General features: G+C 46.6%; 1 protein-coding gene across 2 annotated transcripts in view; it reads left to right on the plus strand.

Annotated features, from left to right (window-relative positions):
- The window catches only part of LOC146855823 (protein tyrosine phosphatase domain-containing protein 1-like), a 183,844-nt gene that overhangs the window by 60,559 nt on the left and 98,348 nt on the right, over positions 1-24,937 (plus strand). The window lies entirely within an intron of this gene.

Raw genomic sequence — 24,937 nt, forward strand, 5'->3', positions numbered from 1 at the left:
TAATCAAGCCGCGAGAGGCTACCATGGGCACCCGAGTGGAAGGTGTATTGCCGCTGTGCGGGATGCTTTAGTCGCCAGCAATCCACCAGGCCCAACGTGTCTAAAAGGCCGGGCAGCCACGCCTGTGCCCGGGGGAGGTCCCTGGGGGGATGGCGATCCATGGACCCAGAAGCTACCGCATTAAAGTCCCCTCCAACCACCAGCAGGCCACTCGGAAGGTCCAGGAGGAGGTGCCCCAGGTCCGCAAATGTGGTGGCTTGTAACCCAGGCGGGACGTACACTGATATCAAAATAAACACTCTACCCTCCATTCTTCCCACCAGGACAGTGTAGCGTCCCCTCTCATCATGGCGCACCTCATCGATCTCCAACGGGAGCGAGTTCTTGATCATAATACCCACCCCCCGCGAGCCCGAAGTGAAGCCAGAATGGGCCGCCAAACGATAGCCCCGCCGATTCATTGCCTGAAAGGAGTTACCTATAAGGTGTGTCTCCTGCAGGAAGACAACATCTGGTGAAATACGTTTCAAGTACTGCAGGACCACACCACGCTTAATCCTATCCCCCAGGCCGTTAACATTCCATGACAACACAGTCAAATCCCTACCCCCCATCATACGTCGAGACAATCGGTCGTCCCCCACAGAGCATCTTAAAAACAACAATATAGTAGCGGGTTTGCCTTGCGGTGCAAACAAACAACACACCCCCCCCACCCCCCCATCCCAACAGAACTCCCCCCTCCCTGCACCCCTGCATGAGCCCAGACAGCCCCCCCAAAGTGCAGTGTGCCTGTCGCCCCATAGCTAAAAACTAACTAGTCCCCCAGAGGAGGAGGGAAGCCCCCAACAGACCCCGCACGACCTCCATAGGAGGGGAACGTATGCAATCAATAAATGGGGAAGGAACATCGTCCAGAGCAAGGCCTATTCAGTCACCCCTCAATTCTGATCCGGCGGGCCCTCCTCGCCAGCCGCGCCCCCCCCGCCCCCCCGGCCCCGATCTCCAGGCAGAGTGTCCAACCAGTCCCCAGCCGCCTCGGGCCGGTCAAAAAAGTGCGTGCGACCATCCACCTCCACCCTCAGCTTAGCTGGAAAAAGCATTGAGTACTTGAGGTTCAGGTCCCGTAGGCGACGTTTAACACCAAGAAAGCTCTGTCTCTGCTTCTGAACCGCCGGAGTAAAGTCTGGGTAGAAATGCACATCCATGTTGTCAAGCTTGACCGGTCCCTGTTGCCTGGAGGTCTGGAGGATAGCATCTCTGTCCCGAAAGTTAAAAATCCGGGCAATGAGAGGCCGCGGCAGGGCACCGGTCTTAGGTCTGCCCCCAGGGACCCGGTGAGCACGCTCCACCGCAAAAAGCTTACTCAGCCCCCGGGGCTGGAGATGGGTAAGGATCAATTCTTCCACAAAAAGATCCGCCGCCTCCGCCTCTCGTCCCTCCGGCACCCCCACAATACGGACATTATTCCTCCGGGCCCGACCCTCGGAATCCTCCAGTCGCCGGTCCATCAGGGCGCTCGCCTGGCCAAGCCGGCGCACCTCCTTTTGGAGGGCCACCACATCCGTCGTGAGGCTCGTTGCGGTGTGGGCCAGGGAATCAACCCGGTCGTTCGTTTTGGACAAGTCTGCCCTCACAAGGCTCACATCCACCAGGACCGAGTCTATTTTTTGCGCTAGGGTGTCGAAACGCTGGTCCACCGAGGCCTTCATCTCTGCGATGGCGCCCATGACGTCCCGGAGGGTCAGATCCACAGGCTGAGCAGATGCCTCCGTCGGGCCCGCCGGGGATGTGCGCGATGTCTCCGGAGAACCCTTCTGGAGAGTGTAGCGGTCCATACTGTTAGCTTGGTGCGCCGTGCCACGGCGGGTCGTCTTCACCTTCGCCCGGTCGCCATCTTGTTTGGTGGACATGCTTGCTCTCCCACCGTCGTGCCAATCTCCTCGAACGGGCCGCTATACCAATTCACGGGCTCCGGGGGGGGGGCGGGGGCGACCACTGAACCGCAGGTCAACCCACAGCCGGCAGGCCAGCCGGGCACTTAGACAAGACCACACCACCGCACCCCTACCTCGCTTGAGGGCAAGGAGGGCGCAAAAGCGAAAGTGAAAGTGCGGGGTACGCGAGTCGCCCAGCCTTGCCCGCCGCTGTTGTTCACTTTGTCCCCGGATCGCCCCACTACTCCAATCCGGGGGGCCGGCGAGGAGAAGGCCGCAACCTTCGATCGGTGCTCCCACCGGTGTCCGGGGTCCAATTCGAGCCCGAAAAACGGGTGGCGCCTCAGCTCGGGTTCCCCGACACAGTCCCCTCAACAAGGACAGGATATCGCCAGGATTAATTCAGGAGGTCGCGGAGGTCCTCGGGAGCCTCGCACCTACGCGGCCATCTTGGTTGCGCGCTAGGCTCCTCCCCCCATGTTGTTTCATTACTCTTACTTTAATTTCTTCAAGAATTTTGTTGACTTCCTCCTGGTCCAATTTCTTTAATTCATTGAGGATTTCTTCAATTCTGACCATTATTTTCTCTCTATCGGTGGTGGCATACTTAATTAGGATTTGTAACATGTTCCTAGAGGATTGCGCGTTATTTTCTGCCCATTCCTGTAGCATTGCTGGGTCTGGATTTTCATATGTGGGTGCTACTAGGATCCTCAGCCCCCTGGGGATACGGCCCACATCGAGGTAACGTTTTAGAGATGTGCATTCCCACCATTTGGAAACTTCGTGTTTACGTAGTTTTTCAAGTTCAGCTGTAAGTTTCTTGAGGTCGCTGCCTGTCGGTGTTATCGGTACGCCGCTTGTATTGGGCTGTACTGTGGCGTTGGATGTATCGCTGAAAATGTCCACTGCTGCAGCCTCTCGCTCTTTTATCCAATCCTCGGCCATCCTCGGAAATAGTGATTCTCTTTGATTCCCACAGCCCGTATTTCAACAATTACGGGACTACCTCTCCCATCAGCCACCTTACTGGACTCGAAAAGCCGCTTTTAAGCACAACACACAAGAGAGCTTACCTGGAACTCAGATCGCCCTCCGGCGTCCCCGAGAGGCAGGATACTCACTGTTAGCTGGCTTGTTTCGCGCTCCGGTCCTGGGATGTCTGCTGCGGGGGGCTCTTCGTTTTCCTTGTGCAAAAGATAAACCAAACGGATTCCGGCAGCGAGGAGCACCAGAACGAGGCGGGTCAGCGTAGAGATTCCGGAAAAGTCTCTCAATATATTGAACCAGTCCTGAACTGCAGGCATACAAAGACAGGCGCTGACACCGTGGGACGATATATCAAAGAAATATTTATTTCCAAAGGATGCCCTGACGCGTTTCGACGGATACAACCGTCTTCTTCACTACATCAGGTCCCTCTATAGTGTCTACTTATATACGAAAAACAAGGCACAATCCACCATGGTTGTCACAGCAACACTAGTCATAGACATAAAAGAAATTTCAGTTGTGTCTGTGTTGAATAGCGACAATTAAGAAACAGTGATTTGAAAATGTGCTAAAAGAACACTGTGGTTTCAACCAAATGAAAAGCAATTAATGCATTGTGGCATAATCAAACCAAGACCTGCTGAAGAGACTGAAATGGTACACTAGTGTGTAGACATTATACAGTTAAAGCTGTGGCTTTCATATGAAAATAATTGCAAACAGTGTATTATCAATATATATTAAAGAAACCTGTCAATAATCAAAGTACAACGTATAAGGTGCAGTGCAATAATATCAAATTTCAGTATAAATACATTATACATATATCTTGTGCATTATCCTAATACATCTCAAATGACTGCTAAAAATAGAGCCGTACTGCCTCCTGCCTCTCTGTGCCATAGTGGTTGCTGGAGGCACTGAAAGACACTGCTTGAGGGCCTTGAGAGTGACCACATACATAGCCCTAACTACCATGTAAAAAAATATATAGCATCAGTTTCCTTACCTTTAACACTGGTGTTTGCTGGGTTGTAGCCGGGGTCGGGTGAGAGAGCAGCAAAGGAGGTTGGGGTCCTCTTGTTGTTTGCTGGAAAATTGCCCCAAAATGCGGTAATGTTTCAGGTTGTCAGGTGCTGAAAATGAAAAGATAACAATTTATTTTTGAAACAGTAGGGTAATGAAACAAAGACTGTGGGGAAAAAACATAACGCTCCAATTTTTTCCTTGCAGTTTGCATCCAGCTCTTAGATGACAGTTAATAGCTCTCTGAGAGTCCGTTGTATGTTAGGATTTTAACTTAGAAACTGCAAGTACCAAAAGGATCTCTCTGACAAAAGCAGTGCCTCACTGACCTATTTACATCATATGCATTTTGTGATCTGCATCAGGTATATATGTTCTTTGCAGCAGGCACATTAAGCTTCTGCGCTGCCGCCTGCTGCTAGTTCACTAGTGGGACGGTGGGACCACAAACATAGTCTGGCAGACTGCCAACGCTCCTAAATATATAGGCCAACAACTGATGTTTCTATTTTTTGTTTTATATAGCGAACATCGGATCGGGCATGTATTTTATGTATGTGTTGTAAAAACTTGCAAGTGGTTGTAAACACGCACTTTTCTACTTTTCGTCGTTGCTTACGAAAACCAAGGCTGGCAGTAACTGCGCCTCGTTTACTGCCAGACTTGCTTGTCGTAAGCAAGGACTACAAGTACAAAGTGCTTATTTACTCACCGCTTTCAGGTTTTCAAAACACATAAATAAAAGGCATTGTCAATAGCTCAAACTCTTGCAAATGCGAGACCTATTGCATTGCAATTGCTTGTTTTTATAGCGGCCTAATCCACAGCAAAGATAAATAGGCTGCCCTGAATCACCTCTGTGGGAAGGGAAGAAAGACTTTTACACTCCTGTTCCCCGAATATGCATTCCTTTGCCTCTAGTCACATTCACTTCACGTCCATTATTTCTGTAAATTCGGATTCCTACTCTGAGTGCCAGAAAACAGGCATTTAAGAGGGCAAAAAAGATGTTGGTGGATTGATTGCGCTTCACATAAAATGCTAACCACTTAAAACTCCCACCGCCTGGAGTTCTTCTTTCAGCTTTTTATAATGTATTCATCACTCTAAGAATCTGAGCCATGTGACAAAGCCAGAATTGACTCCCTTACCTACATTTGGACCAAGCTATACTTCCCTAGCAAGCTCTAATGGGTAAATGCTCTTTTTCAAGGTGGGTTTGAATGGTATTTCTATGATATAAAAGCAGGAATACTTTGTATGGAATGGTAAATGTTTCTTGGTTTTTGGCTCAGGATTTCGCCAATCTCCTACAAAGGATCAGAGAGAATACAGACGTTTACAGCGTTGCTGGCCCACAGCTTTCTTTCACTCACATGAAATGCTCTCTCTCTATAACTGGAAGCACCCAGAGTTCTTTATCCCACCCACCCGCAGTGCACCAATAAGAGGCCGTACCCCCTCACCTCCGGTGCCCTCCCTTCTGGGACCACTTCCTAACTGAAGCCTGCTTCTCCTAGTCCTGTCCCTGGTAGATTAGGATCAATGCATCCATTCTCCCTCACTGATTCTGTATTTATGTGACAGGAAGGAAATGTCCCCGAATCCTCTTATGTTTCAGAATCCGCCATGCACTGCAGGGACAATTAGAGGATTTTCCTTTCACCCCTCTAGCTCCTCTTTTAGGACACCTTCAGTCCCTTTCCCTCGCTCGCTCCTCTTTTCCGTCTCCTTCAGTTCCCTTTCATCTCGCTGGGCCCCTGTAGGTCACTCTCAGTTCCTCTCGCTCACTCTTTTATCCTTTCCATCACTCAGATCTTGGCATTCTTATTTTTGTTTGCCTCCCCCGTAGGTGTTACCCGTCATTTCCAGTTCTTGTCTTTTACATGCAGCTCGCAAGTACCTTTCCTTTTAGCCCCTGTCTCTCACCCTCAGTAACTTGTCGTCTTACCCAGATGCCACTCTTGCTCCCCGCCTCCCCACTTTCAGTCCTTGCCTCTATCGGCAGCTACCCTTCACTTTCATCTCTTGCCCCTCACTCTCAGCTCTGTCACTCTCTCCAACTCTTATCTCCCACTTATCCCTCACTCTCACCGTCTCACGGTTGTCACTCCTACTCGTGCCCCTCATTCTGCAAGAGCAGCAGGCAGCAATGGACGAGGAAGGCATAGTGGGCAGAGCTGGAGGGGCAATAAAGAAGGGGAGTAGGCTGGATGCATAGGAGAGAGGGGGTACGTTTTCACGAAAAGGACAATATCTGTTCACGGAGGAACAGGATTGGCGATTCTATAGGGCGAATAAATGTCGTAGAAGCCACCGCCAGGTCCCATAACATCTTGTGAATTTTATGGTTCAGGGAAACCTCCAACAGCGAAATTATATTTTGCGTGGATCGAGGAATCTGCAGGAGAGATGCAGGGTCAGGAGGACTATGCAGGGTGGAGCAAGAACTCCGCAGGAGAGAGGCAGGATCAGGAATCTGCACGAGAGAGGCAGGGTCAGGAGGACTATGCAGGGCGGAGCAAGAACTCCTGCAGAAGGGGAGAAGATGGTACGGCGCGGAAAGAGAGCAGGAACGCTGTAGGACTAGAGGACAGCAGGAACGCTGTTGGAGGGGGTGGTATGGCGCGGGAAGAGAGCAGGAGCGCTGTAGGAGGACAGCAGGAACGCTGTTGGAGGGGGGTGGTACGGCGCGGGAAGAGAGCAGGAACGCTGTTGGGACGGGGCCGGGAGAAGAGCCGCAATTGTGCAGGAGGGGCGCAGGTACAGTATATGAACAAATTCCACAGCTAGTATTTTTGCTAAATCTAATGATCCTGAAGTCAGACTGTGCAAGGACTAGTATGATATTCTGAATTTGCAGGTTTGTTTCTAAATTTAAGCACAATCGTATCCCCAAATAAATAAATAATCAAATATATTAACTTGTTCGGGGTTAGGGAGCAACCACTGTTTATAAATATTCTTATCGGGTCTATATCTGTTTGAAACTTTGTGTTTTCACATCGTTCTTAATAAGCCCTTGCAAAAGAAATTATTTGTGGTGGGTGGAGAGTCCTGCAAGCAGTTAGGGTCCTCTGCCACGAAAGAAGCAGCAGGGACTGTGATAGCCCTGCGGCTGGCACAAGGGCAAGGCTGAGTCTATAGCTGATGCACAAGACCTTCAGCTAGTTGTATAGGAGGGTGTGCCGCCACAGGTATCTTTCCCTTGTGAGCGTTTGGTACACCGTGCACAGCGCGTCTCTTTTAACATGGGAAAAGGGACGTCCGAAGGCGCAAGGGGCCTGTAAGTAAGCCCCAGAGTGTGCAATGTCCATCTTCTCAGTCATGCTTTCTATAAAACCCCACAGCAAATATATCTCCAGTGTATGCTGAATATGTGTCTCCATCTTAGCCCCTGTCCTGGAATCTCTGCCTCCAGCCAGCCTGCATTCGGATCTCCAGCACTGACAGGGGTTTGCAAACGTTTCCAGCTGAGCACTCCCATTGGCCTCTTATTTTGATCCAAGCATTCAAAGACCGTGTGATACCTAAAAGGCATTATCATTACCATTCCGCACATTCATAAACGTAACAAGCAATCCACAAACCAATCTAGAAAAGCATTGGCATAGCCAAACGGTTTGCATGTTCAGTCCTGAGTAATGCATTAAAAGAGCAAGCTGCAGTGTATAAACCAAAACAAAAACAATAGATTTCTGTACACACTGAAATTACAAGACAAATCATTGGATGTGCCATGACTTACCAAACATTTGGGATGGTAAAATAGACTTCCATGCATTGTAATAATAGAACTCAGGACAGGATTCATAAATCAAACAGCAATAGCACAAGGTGAGATATGCGCCTCTGGGCGAAGCTGAAGCTCACGTTATGCATATTTTAAAGAATTGGTAGGCTAGATCTTGCAGACAGCGGCACTGTCATGGCAGACATACACATTAAAAAAAAAGCTGCCTGCTGGAGGCGCTGGTGCTAAAAGCGCACTCAATGCACATGCGTCAGCTTTCTCTAAACCAGCCTCTGCATTGTTGTGCTTCAATGGCGGTGAACTGCTGCCAAATCAACTATACAGGCTTGCTGATAAATTCTCTAGAGGTCAGAAGACGCATCCGGCATAATACCTGTGTGTCCCCCCAGGCGTGAAGTGATGGAGACGGAGCAGCAGGCCCGATGCGTGTCCACACACCGGGCACGAGGCGACGCGAGTGAAGTGAACCGTTACCGGATCCGACGCACGCAACGACACTGCAGCGCCGCGCGCCGCAAATGGCCAATCACTGCATGACTACATTAAGTCAGAGACAGTGATTGGCCATTGTGCAGGGCGGCTGAGCCACCCACGCTCGGCATCCAATATGGGTTGCCCCTGCTGTGCTGCGCGGTGACCGGCCAATCCTGGCGCTGCATGTAGCGCCAGGATTGGCTTGGAGGGCACAGTAACTGCTCGCCCTGTTGCCCTTTTGCTGCCAGGGCTGCCGCCAGCAGGTCCTGCACCCCCCCCTCCTACTAGCTAATGGGGCCGGCCTGGGTGCGCATGCTCGGGCAAGTTGCTGCCCGAAGCATACATGCGGGGGAAAAAAAGTTTTTTTCAAAGACCTCAGTGTGTGTCAATCATTCAATCACCAGCCAACCCGCCCCCCCTGCGCACTCCCGATTCAGTCGGGTGCTGCCCGGCGGCGCCGGAATAATTTTGGTGCTGCTAAGTAAGTAAATGGTAAAACATTTATTTTAATTATTTTACCGTAGGGCAGCCGTGGGTCCAAGCAGCAGGGCTGGTGGGGCTACGCCCCTACGCCCCAATGGACGCACCGCGGCTGCAGACAAATGTTGACCACTTTGAGAATCGTCTGCGCGATGGAGGTGGCATGCTTATTTCTAATTAACTTTATTTGATGGATTGTAGGGTGCCCCACATGGCTTCAGTGTGTAGCTACCGAAAGAAGCAAAGCAACACCAATAGTGCTTTATGGCATTGATGGGTGTAAAAGTATAACAGAGCCATCGGTAAGTGTAGCTTCCCATGTGGCACTGGTAGCAAGGTATGGCGTAGGTTGAGGCTCCAGAGTCTTTGGAGCTAAGACATTCAGCTGTGTTTCTGGGTTCTTGATCATTGTAATTGTACTTGCATTTATATAACGCTCACTACCCCTGACGAGGCGTCAAAGTGCTTTTTCGGCGAGTAGCACGCTACTCCGGAACCAATAAAGGATTGGTGGTGAATTAGCATAGTTAAAATATTAAAGTAATTTGAGCTGTGGATATGTTAGTTATTTGGATTGAAAAAGATAGTGGAGGGGTAGAAGAGAGAAAAAGGTTTGCATTTATATAGCGCTGCGCGCTGCTACCCTTGATGGGGTGCTGAAGCGCTTTTCCGGCGAGTAGCACGCTACTTCGGAACCCATAAAGGATTAGTGGTGAATTAGTGTAGTGAAAATATGAAAGTAATTTGATTGGTGGATATGTTAGTCAGTTATTTGGATTGAGAAGGATAGTGGAGGAATAGAGAAGGGAAAAAGGTTTGCATTTATATAGCGCTTGCTACCCCTGATGAGGTGTTGAAGTCCTTTTTTGGCGAGTAGCACGCTACTCTGGAACCCTTAAAGGATTAGTGGTGAATTAGTATAGTGAAATATGAAATTAATTTGAGTGGTGAACATGAGAGTCTGTTATTTGCATTGAAAAGGATAGTAGAGGGATAGAAGACCAGGATTTAGAGGTTTTTTTTTAGCTCATAGTAGTAGGTGGAGGCTTGGGATGAGTAAAAGGGAGATGGAGGGGGGGGGGGGTGTAAAAGGGAGGCGGAGGGAGAAGAGTCAGGGGGAGGGTTTAGAAAGGCTTGTTGTGGGGAATAATGGTTATACTGAGACAGCAACCCGTCTGGCCATTTCACTCAGCTGTGACCATACAATGTTCAGTGGGGAACACCAATTTTCAGCCCCAATGATGCTGTGGGTTTGATTGCTAGATATGTAGAGTGTCTCTCAAAGACCGAGACTGCACCCATCTGGCCAGGATAGGCATGACGAGCACTGAGATAGATGCCAACCTGTTCACACCTGCCAGACATGGTTCAGCAGCATTAGTTAAGGGAGATTGTTACTTTTGGGAAACCTGCCGTTTGGCCTTTTTGCTGCCAGTGCAAACTGCGAACACTCTCTTTTCTGTACCTTAGTCACTTGGGAAAGTGTGGTTGAAAGTAAAAAAAAAGACAAGAAAAAAAGCGCTATAACCTGGCCAGCGGTTGGCGCATTATAGCGCTTTTTGGGGGTTTATTGTGGGGTGATGATTAGAAGATGACACCGAGGGAAGGGGGAGGGATATAAAACTGATGGAAGGAGGGGCTAGTAGGAAGTGTGCACATATTTACTAAAGAATAAAGCGGATGATTTAATCTTTGCATATGAACTGATTATAATTATTTAAAATGTTTATCTTAATATATCAGTAAAGGTATTGGTTTAATGAATATTCAATAGAGACAAAAACATAAAAAAATCCTTCTCAACAAATGGGCATTGGCAAGATTTATTTTGAACTGCTTCCCATGACAGCCTACATGTCTATTCCTCTTGCTGATACATTGTGGAAAAATTTAAATGGCTGCAGAAAGAAATTCATAAATATTCATGAAATCCTTTCTTTGTAAAATATGTATTTTAATACATCGAATTGCCCAGCAGAAGTGGTTGTCCAACACTTTGTTAATGCCTCAAACCTTTATTTTGCTCCCTTTTTTATAATTAAATGTCCATGTTTCATCTTGGAACCGTTACTGCATTGATTTAAATCTACAATGATGGATAGGATGTTTTCTTAACTCATTATCAGCAAGACCTCTAAGTCGATATTGATTGTTTAAATTAAAAAAATTATCGTTCAACATTTGCACAATTGAAGGGGAGTGTGAAAAAAAACCCTTCTCTTATTGTTTTTTCATTTGTGTAAGGAAGAGAGAGAAAAAAATGAAAGAACCAGGGATAAACAAGAGGTAGAAATATGGGTGTGTGAGCAAGTGAAGTCACATTACATTCTAAGAGTGATTTAAGTGTCTGAAAAGGACAAGTAAGCAGGGGTTGCGAGGGACAATGACATGAAAAAAACAAGGCTTTGTTGTGTTTAAGAAAACACCCTTCAAACATGGTTGCCACTGTGTGTGCATGTGTATTAACTTCATGCGCAGTCAACACAGCCATTTTTTATTAGATTTTTTTGCCTCTGTCAAAATAAACCATCATTGGCAAAGCCAATAGCTCGCCACTCCATTTTAAAAGGCGAGATATATTGGCTTTACTAATGGGTATGCTTTAGAGGCCTGTTAATATTAGCCCATTAACACTAGGATGATTGCATCTGCACTTGAAATGCCACTGGACTGTTCAGCCCTTGATTAACTAAAAGGTAAAAGACACAAATCCACAAACTGAATTTTATTTTGTATTTCACTAAGCTACCTGTTGGCTCGAAGAAAGATTATACCATCATCCATTTCTGGCTTTTCGGCCAACACCATGTTGCATTCTGTGGCTTGTTGTATGCTTTAAATAAAATACCACTCAAAGATGGCCTACATGGCATGCACAATTGACGTGAAACCACAATGCTTCCGCATACCCCAATGGCCATTTTGGAAATGATTTCCTCTGAGAAACAGCATTCACATATTAAAATGCTTTTTTTTAAAGGGAACACATTCCAGGAAATCTGACTGTGTATCGCTAAGAATTGGCAGCCATTTTGGAACACATTGCAAGTCTAATTTGCCTTTTCAAGATGGTTGATGACCATTTTCACACGATAAATTTAAAAAAGTATGTGCATGGTGATAAAAAGAAGCAAGCGACCTGATAGCAGTGTATGTGCAACTGGTGAGCCTTATTTTTCAACGAATTTAAAACTGGATACAGAATAAGAAAGGAAAGTAGGCTAGTGCAGGAAGCAAGAAGACTCTTAGCATTGTGCAGCTTCTAGGCCCTTAGAAAAACACGGTTGTGTTTTTTATTCTCTCAAAAAACGGCAACATTAAAAAACATATAAGGAGGAGCATCATGCTTGAGACCAAAGGCTAAGTCGCAGGTGCAAGGTGACAGAAAGAAGCGAGAGTCCCAAGAGCAGCTAAATACTTACTAAACAAGTGTTTGTATATATAAAAAAAAGCCAATAATATAATCAAGAAGAGGTGTGGTCGAGCAATGTAGAAGAGGGTAAGGAATGGCATTCACACCCACGGAGAGCTAGAACACTCGAAGAAAAAAAATTGTCCCCAGATGTAAGCAGTGGAACGCGGTGCAGAAGAAATGCTTCAGAGTTGGGATAAGCAAGGAATTGTGAGGAAGCCTGTTTAATGAGAAGCAGGTAAAGGAAATGGACAAGAAATTAATCAAACCAAAAGCAAGAGACTAGCCGAAACCCACAATATGTACATATTTTAACTTACCAAAGACAATACTTCTTCAACATCAGACAGCTACAGCTCACTGTAAGCAAGACCTAAAAATGGCATGCAGAAATACCATATTTTCCAGAACAATAAGACAGCAGCAGCTGAATTTTTCTAAAGAGGCATTTAAAAAAAAACCCCAATGTTATGACGACCCTTTGCCTAGTCCAGCTGCTGCCAGAGGTTAGCGTGCTTTTTGTTTTAATATCAAGTGCCTGCAAATTCTCTATGAAGTGTCCTTTTTAGGTCAAGCATTCGAGACCTCTTGTATATACTTTAGAATATACTTATATGTGTATGTACTTTGTGGGCTCTGGAGATTTGTCTGCTTCCGCTTAGGGACTTTTTTTTCTGTTCAACTGCCTCTATTAAACTGTCTTGATAGAAAACGACCAGTAGAGGTCAGTAAAATACCAGAATTGCTTTCTGCTTGTTCAACTACCTCTGTTTAACTGTCTTGTTAGATAACAACCAGTAGAGGTCAGTAAAATACCAGGATTGTTTTCTGCTGAGGGACTTCCTTTTTTAAAAATTTTTGCTGGCAACTGCCTCTATTTAAATTTCTTGATAAAAAACGACCAGCAGAGGTCAGTAAAACACCAGAATCACTTTGGCATTCTCTAGATTCCAGTCGTGGAAATTGTCTTCCACGAGTACCCGTCGACAATATTATTTTTATTTCAAATCTTGTATTTTCCATGATATGACCACCAAAGTCCCTGATTTTATATTAAAAACAGAGCTTTGGACTATACCATTTCCAGCTGAAAGGCAATATTTCTCTCCATGTGTTCCCATACCTGGCGTGTCACACAGTTTGCTGTTTACTTTCCCTCCATGTTAAAGGATAGTAGATGTTTCAGCACCCAGGCTAATGTGCTGCAGACCTAAATACAGATAAGGTCCCAAAGGCGAGACCGATTGCTTGTTTGGAAAGGTGCAACACGTTTTGCAGGTGATTCCCTTCGAGAGCCACCAGTGAAGTTTTAGTATACAATACAACTGCTCATTTATAAAGTCGTGTGAAAATGGCATTCATGTTTTTTTCAAGGCAAATACTAGGTCTGAGCGAAATATGTGTTACACTGATTTATTCTAGAGTAATTTCGGTAATTTCATGTTATTCTTGTTCGAAGCAAAATTTCCGAAATTACGCTATTATGCTGCTTTGCGTAATTACACAGCGTTTGCGGTAGAAATTGGAAATCCATACAAATATTGAATGTATGGAAGTACCAACATATTAGATCATTTATTATATACTCCACATCCAATGAATGCTATGACTTTACTGTTGCTATGACTTTACTGTTGGCGTGATTCTTAGATGATGTCAGTAACGAAGACAGAATTTCACCACTGTTATTGTAAAATATAATAAAAACGTATTCTTTTTTCCTAGGAAAATGCAGAAATGTCTGCTTAGTGATGAGGAGAAAAGGAGCTTAGCAAGGATGTAAATTGAGGTGAACAGTCTGACTCGTGGACCATCCATTGCCCTGATCTAAAAAGTGCTTCTATAGCACAAATGTGTAAACCAAATCACCCTGCACAGAGAATTCAGAAGAGGGGGTTTATGTGTTTCTTCTTGAGGGAAGGTGGTTGTTATCCATAAATATGGTCACAGAGCGTTTGGGATAATGCAGAGATGGCATAATCAAGGTCTTCTACTATGTCTGTCAGTCTGAAATAATATTACGGTCTGACCAGTCACTCGAATGGGGTGTAGAGTTTCATTTTTGGCTTGCTGTTGACTTTTGAGCTTATGCTGAGGGTGATTGACTGGGATAGGTTAAGTGCAGGAGTTTGGTTGGTTTGATGGAGGGCGTGTTTTGCAGTGAGGAACAGTGATCTGATCTACAGCCATTTACATTCAAACTGCATCTATGCCAACCATGACTCGATGGCAGGTAGGCTTCTAGAGAATGTTATTCATTTTGATTGTTGATAACTGTATTGGTAACCGATGATCTTTAGGTGAGTGCCTCTCCTGCCGTCATTGAAGAGTACCAGTGATAGGGAAGATCCTTGAAGGACTCCACATAACTCCCAGCAGGAGTTATGAATTATAATGATAAATTAACAGGCCCACCTTGATCTGCGCCATCAGTTAGGCTGGAAGGGAAGTCCATCACTCTGGTTACTTTATCCAGCAGTAACATAAGTAATCACTAGGATATCGAGTAGGGATGTTTCATTTCTGTGCTTTGGGTATGAACGGTGGTGGATTGATGCTGGAGTTGGGATTTCTTAAGCGCGACAGCTACCCAAGGCTGTCCCGGAACTAACACATACCTACCAGTACTCAAAGTATCTAATCACAACAAAAGATCTGGTTGAGGAGGGTTTGATTGTCAAAGTGAGTTCACAGTTGGGAGTTATTAATGATGTTGGGTATGAGGGTAAAGTTGGTGATAGGCTTTGAATTTTCCCCTCTGTACCTTTGAATGGACGCTTTCTACACATAACATTGTGCTGTACCCTAAAGGTGAAGTGTAGCCTGCTAGGCATGATAAATTCCTTATGGAATGGGTACCAGCAGGACATTGAGTAGGTCCTCGCACCAGCTCCCCTACAGCCTTGGTCATGCCTCGCTGTCTCCATTGCCTGAACCTGCCGACCCTGCCCCTGCCCTCCGCCACCTCCGCTCTACTCCTGTTGCAGGCTGCTCCCCAGCCCATTCTCGCTGCCTGAATCAGCCTGTGACTGCCTAGGGTCTGCCTTTTTGCGGCTCTGCTGGCTCCGTTAACCTTTTTACTGTTGTCATATGTAAGCTAGCATTTTGTACTTGTTGATCACCATTTCCTCCGTGTATCATGTTGGCCTCCTCTTTTTCTGATAATCATCATACTAGTCAGCTTTTAATTTATTGTATTAGCCTAGTACATTATTTTACTGTTTATTTGCAGTCATATCTTGCACTTTTAATTGCCTGTGTTAGTTCAACCCTTTGTTACAGTTTTTATGCGCTGTTGAACATTTGCGCCAGTCAGCCCTTGTATTTCTGCCTCCTGCTGCCCAGCTCCCCTCCTTCCCCCAGGACCTACTTAATGGAGGCTGTCAAAAGCGCGCCAAAGGCAAACCTGTCTGCTCCCGCACACGCCTGGACCCCTCCCACGCTAGGAGCCCTGGCTCTACTGCCATCAATCGCTACACCTCCCACAAGCTCCGAGCCCTGGCCTTCAGAGCAACAAAACAACAACTGCTGTATCTCCTCACCAAGATACATGGAAGAACCCTTCACCTGCTACCGCTGCCGGTTCACCTGCAACACCGAAACCCTCACCGCACCAACACAGCCGACCTCCAACCCCTCAGAACAGCTCCAGTGCATGTTCCTAAACGTCCGATCCCTCTGCAAACACGCAGAGGTGAAACCTCTCCTGAAGAAGCCCTCCACTGTCCCCAGCAAGCTCAAGAATTGCTGCCCCATCTTGCTGCTCCCTTTCCCTGCAAAGGTCCTGGAAAAAGCCATCAATCACTAGCTCACAGATCACCTGGAAGGAAACAACCTACACGACGCCCAGCTCATCCTCTCACTCACGGGAGACACCACCACCACCAGATCCAACTTCTGGAACGCCATGACCAATGTCACCGACTGGATGAGGCCCAACTGCCCTAAGCTGAAAACTGACAAGATGGAAGTTCTCATCTTCAGAAAAAAGACTTCCCCATGGGACGACAATTGGTGGCCCACTGCACTCGTACCGTCACCTACCCCCATGTACCACGCCTGCAACCTCGGCATCATCCGTGTAGGAGAGTAGGATCTGCTTCACATGGTTACCCCCAGTTTTTGCTGGTGTTTCACAGTTTTTCAACTTTAACCTGGCTGGGACCCTGCTATTCAGGACCCCAGCCTAGCTGCTTCCTCTCTAAATTGATTCGCTGTACTTTAGGTACACCACAGATTGGATCCTGAGATACCCTTGTGAGTCCCTAGTATATGGTATACTATGTACCCAGGGCAGGTGTAACCCAGAGGCCTACCAGGGGCTGAAGCATGTATTATGCCACCCCTGGAAAGCCCTCCAAAATGACACCACTGGTCTGCTACTGCAGCCTGGGTAAGGTGGTGCATGCTCCCCTTACTGAGGTATAGGCTCACTTTACATCACCTATCACTGGACATAGAAACCTATCAGTCACCCCTATGGCAGGCCTTATTAATCCTGAAGGCAGGGTGCTTGGTTATATGTGAGAGGGTGCCCATGCATGAGCGGAGCCCCTCTGCAGCCTTCGGAATCTCTCCTCCGGGGTTGTCAGTGGTGCAGCCTGACCATATACTCTTAAGTGCATTATAACCAAACGGTAAATGCTAACTTTGGACTGGCTGCATGGAAACATGTTGTGTTTGGTGTTAAACATCTTGGAATCATACCCCCACACCAGTAACTGGTGTGGGAGTATAATCCCACCCTTCTAGAGGGAGAGACATGGCAGTACTGGTATACCCGGTAGAAACTTAACAGAGCCCGGGCATCACAAAATGGATGCTGCAGCCACAGACACGGGCCTGGCCTCCTGCTGCTGACCGAAACTCCGGCAGGGGAGGCCTGGACAATATGTTTCCTGTCACAGGGAGGTGTAATCACCTCCCAGACAGGATGATGTGTATTGGGGCTGGGTGGGAGCACTCTCGGAGCGCTTTGAAGTCCTGCACTGGGGGCACATTTGGTGACCCTGTGCATAGTCCAGCTCAAACCGGTTCAGGGGTTTCCAGCCCCTGCTCTGGCGTAAACTGGACAAAGGAAATGGGTGTAGCCACCCCTCTTTCCAAACCCACCCATAGGTAGGTTCCCAGAGCTATTCCAACCCCTTCCTTAGGTATAAGTAAGGAACCCCTGGCACCAGGACTTTAGATATCCCTGGATGAAACTCTGAAGCTGAATCCTGGAACTTCGACGCTCTACTAAAGACGAGAGGACTGAATAAATCTCCCTTGAGGTCAAGGAGTGACTCTCCTGCTTGGCAGGCACCAACGAAGCATTTTGCCGGTCTGCATCTCCGTCTGCATCTAGTTCAACCAAGGGAATTTCCAAGTTACTACTAGGCCTTTCCGGTTCTGTATAATGGCATTGACGTCCTGAGCAACCTCTTCTATGCACCAGAGGAACTTTGTACCCAGTTTTGTTCTTGATTATTGGGGCCTGTACACTGGACCTCATTAAATAAGCCCGTCTGTCTTGTCCCTCCTTTTGCATCATTGTACTAGCACGGGTATTTACCCGTGGGACATAACCTATAGGTTACCAGCAGATTTAAATTAATCCAGGCTGGACCGTCTATCCTTCCATCCTTTTTCTACTGACTGACCACTACTTTTATTCTCATGGATACCCAAGGGCTTAGCTTCGGCGATGCCGCGGTGTCAGACATACTTGTGAGAACACCGTCCCTCCTACTAAATGATGGTAATATTGCCTCAGGCTCACAATCTGACGATTGGAATGCATTGATGCAACTAAAAAGAGAGTGGTTAAAAATAACTCTCCATGGTGCCCTAATGACGGAATATTTACGTGCTAACATTGCACCCACTGGACTTATCATCAACAATTTCCCTAGATTATTTCTAGATGATGCAACCTTAAAAAAGGAATGGTCCCTAGTTGCGTGGAAATGCACCAGGGATTTATTAGTACTCATCATTAATACAGCAAGACGCCTAGCGGAAGCCTTCCTAGTCAGGATACAAATTGCTGAGGGAGCGCTCAAAACCACCATCCAGATTACAGCCTACAAGAGTAGACTTGCTGAGATCAATGCAGAGATCACCGATAACAAGGAATATCTGATGAAACAAAAAATAGCGAAGCTTCAGAAAGATATTCTGAAATTCGATAAAGAGAAAGTGTTCCCTTATCTTAAGGCAGACTACACATCGGTCAAGAATAGCTACTCATCTGATGAGAACTCCGATAGAAGAGACTCCTCTGACAGCAATTCTAGTACAGGGAGCTGGGGCAGTAACAATGCACGGAGAAATCAACACTCCAATTACCATTACAATGCCCAGACCTTCCAGGGACCTCCCCTGTTTCCGGGCCATCCCCCACCACCTCCATATTGGCAATACCCTCCATTTCAACCAGGACCCCCTCAGTTCTTCAACAATGGCCCCCCTTTTTTAGACAGAGGTTGGGGCAGAGGAAGAGGGCGCAACAGAAGAGGCTCTCAAAAACGGGTCCAATGGCAGGACCAACCGACAACAGGGATGGACACACGCAGCAAAACGGTGAACAAGAGAAACTAGTGGTGAATTTGTCACCACGCATTCTCACTGAATCTGAGACACCTATATTGCAAAAGGGGTTAGGCTTTGTCCCTACCCCGAAAGTAGACAAATTCAGAGACCTTTGTGAAGTACAAAAATTGTTTCGCAAGATACGACTTCAGTCCTTCTTTCAGGACAAACCTAACAACACAGAGGATGACTAGGGATTGAGGAATCCCTCTACTTTTACCCCACTCAATGCTATGGTCCCCGTGGAAGTGTTAACCTTTGAGAAGGCAGTACTAAAAGACCTAGCCTTAATACCTCTTCCTTCTCCCTTCCACAACCTTTCCAAAATCGAAAAACAAACTGCGAACACGCTTGCTGGAGATAAATCGATAACTATCAAACAAGCAGACAAGGGTGGGGCAACTGTAATACAATCCACAGTTGACTATGATACAGAATGTAGACGTCAACTTAACAATGACAGATATTACGCTCCAATCACACTTGATCCAACCCCACGCCTCGCTAATGCCATCTCCACATTAGTACATGAGGCTGTTACTAACGGTTGGATTAGTCAACGAGAGTCAGCCTTTTTGATTGCGACAGAACCCAAAATACCGTATTTCTATACCTTGCCCAAAATACATAAAGGTACAGTTCCGGTTCCTGGGCGCCCTATTGTCTCTGGAATTGGCTCAATACTTGAACCCTTGTCTAAATTCGTTGACCATTTTTTACAGCCCCTAGTCAGAAACACACCATCTTTCATAAGGGACACGACTGACATCCTCAGAATCATCGGATCTATAGAGGATCCAGAAGAAATTGATTTCTTGATTACCCTAGATGTAGAGGCCCTCTACACAAATATTCCCCAGGGAGACACTCTGACTGTTGTAGAAGCGGCCCTCAATTCCCTAAATTGGGACTCTTCCACTCCCATCTCGTTTATCATGGAGTGTGCATCCCTGGCATTGACTGAAAACTTTTTTGAATTTAAAGGCCAACTATATCATCAATGCCAGGGTACTTCGATGGGGAGCACTTTTGCTCCCAGTCTAGCCTGTCTGTACATGGCTGCTTTTGAAATGAATGTCATCAATAACAACAACAATCCTTATGTCCACCACCTGAAACTGTGGAAACGATTCATCGATGACATTTTAATCTTTCGGCATGGCACCATCGACACATGTATGGCTTTTATAGGTTGGATTAATCAACAAAACACCTTTCTGAATTTTTCTCACACCATTTCAGAAACCAATGTTGCATTTCTTGACCTAAACATTAGACTATCTGAGGGGGAGCTCTCCACTAGTCTATATAGGAAACCCACTGATCGTAACAGCTTACTCCTATATCAGAGCCACCATCCTAGGGCTCTCAAAGACAATCTGCCTTTTGGACAGTTCTTGCGCATTAGACGCAACTGCACATCCACCACTGACTACAGGAAAGAGTCCGCGATTCTAGCTACCAATCTAATGACTAGAGGTTACCCAACTAAAGTAATCAATGACTCTATGAAGAGAGCCAGAAATAACCCCAGGGAAGCACTACTAGAAGTCCACTCCAAACCACCAGTAGACTCAATTACATGTGTCACCTCCTACACAGCCACTTCAGTTCCAACCAAGAAGATCATTTTGAAACATTGGAACATCTTGAATACAGGAGACTTAAGGATACCAAAACCTAGATTTGCATACACCAGAACCCGTAGCCTGCGAGACATTCTGATTCATACGAGACCCAGGACCCATGCTGATGTGACACAAACCACTTTATGGGGTCTACCACCTGTGAAGGGACATTATCCCTGCGGTACTTGCACAGTCTGTAAATACACAACACTGACCAAAGAAGTGACATTACGATCCAACTTCAAGTGGTGCATCCAAACACATACTAATTGTAACACTAGACAGTGTATCTACCTGATTACCTGCCCTTGTGGTCTACAATATATAGGGATGACCATGCGTCCGGTCAAAGTTCGCATCACCGAACATAGAAGTAACATTCGTTGCCAACGAGCCACTACGAGAATGTACAGACACTTTACAGAGACTCAACATTCCCCCGATTCCTTACACTGGATTGTATTGGAAGCTCACCTACATATTTCCAAACAATCTTTGTTCAGGATCGAACAGAGATGGGTACACAGATTAGCGAGCCACACTGAGGGTTTGAATGGTGATATCCCATGGAGTTCTATTTCTTAATCATCCAATATGTAACCCAATTCCAACAGTGCTATTACTTGCTTGAATTATCGCACTATATGGAATAGAGGCTATCCACCAATAGTTGGCCTTCCCGCTGTCACTACTTCATTGGTACTGTTCCCTTTTCCTTCCACACTGTTGACGGCATTGGGACAACTAGCGTAGACTATTCCAACCTTTTCCGCGATGTTCTGTCTCCTTGGTACCTACCCTTCCTAATAATCAACAAACCATTAACCAATGTGTATTGTCTGCTAGTCTCTGTTATGATACACTCTCTTTATCGGCATACCTCACGACATCTCTTCACTAACTTGTCCGCCAATGGCATCTGTTGCCATCTCGTACTTAGAACTCGGTATGTGAAGACTAGACCATCTCCCCCTTTCCAACATGTCCGCCATAGTTTCTGGCGACATCACGTGACCCTACGACTCACGTGATCACTATGGTGACGCGCCACGTCCGCACCACACCCCCTTTCACGCTACGATTCAGGAAACTGTAGGTATATCTCTCCGAGTTATCCACTCCTGGTCACCACCCCGGTTCCTGGCGGTATTGGGTAGGTGTTACAGCTTAGCGTGATTCAACGCGGGTGAGTACACCTTTAGCTCCTGATTCTGGTTACTTCGTACTGCTCTCGAGAGCCACTTCTGGGCTCTCCTGGTGAGCTTCTCCTCCGCCTGTAAATGGCCGTACCCTCGGCCCGATCAGACCGCTCGACACACTCCATACGGTGCGGCTCTTGTTCGGTGTGAGTGGGTCCCACCTTACACGGTTGAGTCTCCACCCAGCACCCTAGCAGTGCCTCTGATTTGGCTTGACTGATTGCCTGCTTTACTCGCGTCATGTACCGGGCTTCCTTAACCCCCTATTCTCCATTGTTTGACGCTTTCATTTCTACAGGACCCAACTGGTGTCCTCTAGTCACCGCCAGGACTGTTGCTAGCAATTTCTAGCAACCCACTAGGTGAGTTCGCAGTTGCAATCCCCTTGTCCATGAGTGTTGCATTATTCCTCACCTTTAATACATGTTTTTTAAAAATAATTTTTAACTGCACGCCTCTTTATTCTTTGGTTTACACACTTGTGTAAATAGACACCATACGCTATAATGATTAAAGAGTTGATTTACCTTTATACATCTATAACCCTAATAGCGTGGTTTTTTCACTTTGGTGATAATCCTTGTTGATATTTAGAAGAGAATTGTTTAGATTGTTATCTTTTATTATACTCTTTTCACCCTTGTCCGCAGGCAACGCACCTGAAGACGTGGTAGGTAGAATGCACCTCTCCACGTAGTGTAGATAGTTGCTTATGATCCTGAAGAAGTGCCTAGATCCTCCTGACACACGAGGCACGAAACATGTCGATCTATAGAGTAGAGCTTCATGACTAGACACCTTCTCTAGTACACTAGCCACTCTACACCATTTTAATCGGGTAGTTTACCTTCCGAATAAACTATTGATAAGGACTAACTGACCCGTTTTAACCTCACTCCTCCACACATCTACACACATTAGGCCCCTCACCCCCATGCACCAACCGGCAGGAACAGAAGATCCCCGATAAAGAGCCCCGGTTCGGGTGCCCGTCAAGGATTGCAGCGCCGCCTTGACGAGGGGCAGAGCTCATATGATGAAGCATGACACCCAGCTTGCTGGGTGTGTGAGAGCTCTAGTTCAACCAAGGGAATTTCCCAAGTTACTACTAGGCCTTTCCGGTTCTGTATAATGGCATTGACGTCCTGGCCAACCTCTTCTATGCACCAGAGGAACTTTGTACCCAGTTTTGTTCTTGATTATTGGGGCCTGTACACTGGACCTCATTAAAGAAGCCCGTCTGTCTTGTCCCTCCTTTTGCATCATTCTCCGAAGCTCCCGCCAGACTCCGAACCATTGGCAGCCCAGGAAGAGGATTTCCAGACATCTCAGAGGCTGACCTGAGTCCCCAGCAAAGCTGAGACCCGTAGCGTGGAACCAGGACTGCTGGTCACCATGCACTTTTGCAAGTGCATTGACTTCTCGACGTCTCTTGAAGTCGTGCTTGGGGTTACTTGTAGCCCCCACCTCGAACAGAGAATCCACTGAAGATTGTCGGCCTAGTCACCCCGAGTGACCCGTGGGCTGCCATTTTATGTTTCCTCTCGAGGCTCCTTTGCGATCCCTGGTCCGTCGACTGGTGGGTCCTTGAGAAGGCAACTTTGATTTTCCTTGGACTTCCCTGGTTGCTCAAGATGTGCCCTGACTCCCCACCAAGTGGTGAGTCCCACAGACCTTGCTGGTCTGCACCGAAGCATCTTTCTCCTTTCTGCGTGGGTTGCTGTTGCCAAGGCTTGTTGTGTCCAATCTGGGCACTGACGCTGCAGCACTTGACATCCTTTGTGGGACAGTTCGAATCCAGCTTCTGGTCATCCTCGACGCCTCCTGGTCCTCGTGGCTGAAGAGTCAAGCTTCACCTTCTTCACCTGAAACACCCAACATCGATGGGCATTCGTCTGTTGTGCCCCTGGTCACTGGCAAGTGACCCAGACTCTGTCCCCTCTGCTTTCAGGTTCTCCACATCTTTGATCCAGGCTTGGATCTCTTCGGACACTTCGCATCTTCCCGACAGCAGCACTTCTTTGCCAGCTCCCATTGAAAACGACGTTGCGACCCAACACCATTTGACACCTATGCGCCCGGCTTCCCTGGGTGAGGAAACACAAGTACTCCAGTGCTCCCGTGGGTGTTGACCCTAGAACTTCCTAAGTCCCAAAGGGTTTGGTCCTGACTCATTTCTAAGTGTCCCTAATCTTTAAAAATCTAACCGCGACTTTCCCCATAGAAGCTAAAGGAAGTTCGCGGCTGTGTTCTCACACTGCACACGGCCCCCGTGGGTCCCCTGTGTCACTACCTTGGGTGGTTCCTTGGGGTCCCAGCGATTCTACAGGCTCTAGGCCTTGTGTCTAGTTAAGTCATGGTTCTTATACCACTATTTTGGTATATGGTTTGGCTCTCCCTTAGGGCCTGACGTGTATTTGTGCTAGTATTTTACTGTAATATTTGAAGTGTAACTTATGTGTTTTGACCTCTAGCCTCATAAAGAGACTAGGAGGGTGTGTTTAGAAATAAATACATATATTGTATATATATACCTGGTGTGATTGTCTTTCATTTAGCCATTTAAGAGATTTTAGACTGGTTAAACAAGCTGCTTTACATTCCTTCAAAACTTAGCCTGAAGGCTGCTCTCCATAGCTACCACTAGGATAGCTTTCAATAAAGGTTGTCTTTAACCTATCATCAATAAGGGGTTGTTTGGACTGGTACAAGGTGCCCACTATAATTAGTGGACAGCATATACCAGGCCAACTTCTCACAATCCTGGACAGCAATCTCTCTATAAAGTCCCAGGTCAATGGAGTAGCCTTCTCCTGCTTCACCACCCTCCATATGCTTCGTAAGTTCTTCAGATGGATTCCTGTCAACACCAGGATAACACCAGGATAACAGTGACTCAAGCCCTTGAACACTAGCCAACTGGACAATGGAAGCCCTTGAACACTAGCCAACTGGACTATGGAAATGCACTCTACACCGGAACCACCACCCATCTCCTCAAACTACTCCAGACCATAAAAACAGAACGCCACAGCCAGACTCATCCTTAACCTCCTCAAATGGACCAGCATCTTCAGTTTTTGTGCCAGTCATATTCTGTCATGCTCAGGTAGCAGTTGCTTTATATCAATTCTAGCACTCATTGCTATTTATACTCAAGTTCTTGTTCAGTTACTGAGCCGTTACTGAGCCTCACTATCGTCAGATCCTTTTCGGGTTTCTTTCCTTTGCATATTTTCAGGTCTTTGTTGCTACATTTTCTTAATCAGCATCTTTTACCCTGATTTTCTTAGCTAAGTAGAATTTCCAAATTCCATTAGAATAGTGATAAACTTTACAAAATTGACATCAGCTGTAAGAATCTACCCCCATCATATTTAATTAAAATCCATCTCCAGGCTCAAACTATTGTTCATGCTAATGACCTGGAAAGCAAACACTTCTCTCTGGCAATGCTCTCA

The sequence above is a fragment of the Triturus cristatus genome, chromosome 4_1 (genome assembly GCF_964204655.1).
Source record: "Triturus cristatus chromosome 4_1, aTriCri1.1, whole genome shotgun sequence".
Classification (NCBI taxonomy): domain Eukaryota; kingdom Metazoa; phylum Chordata; class Amphibia; order Caudata; family Salamandridae; genus Triturus; species Triturus cristatus.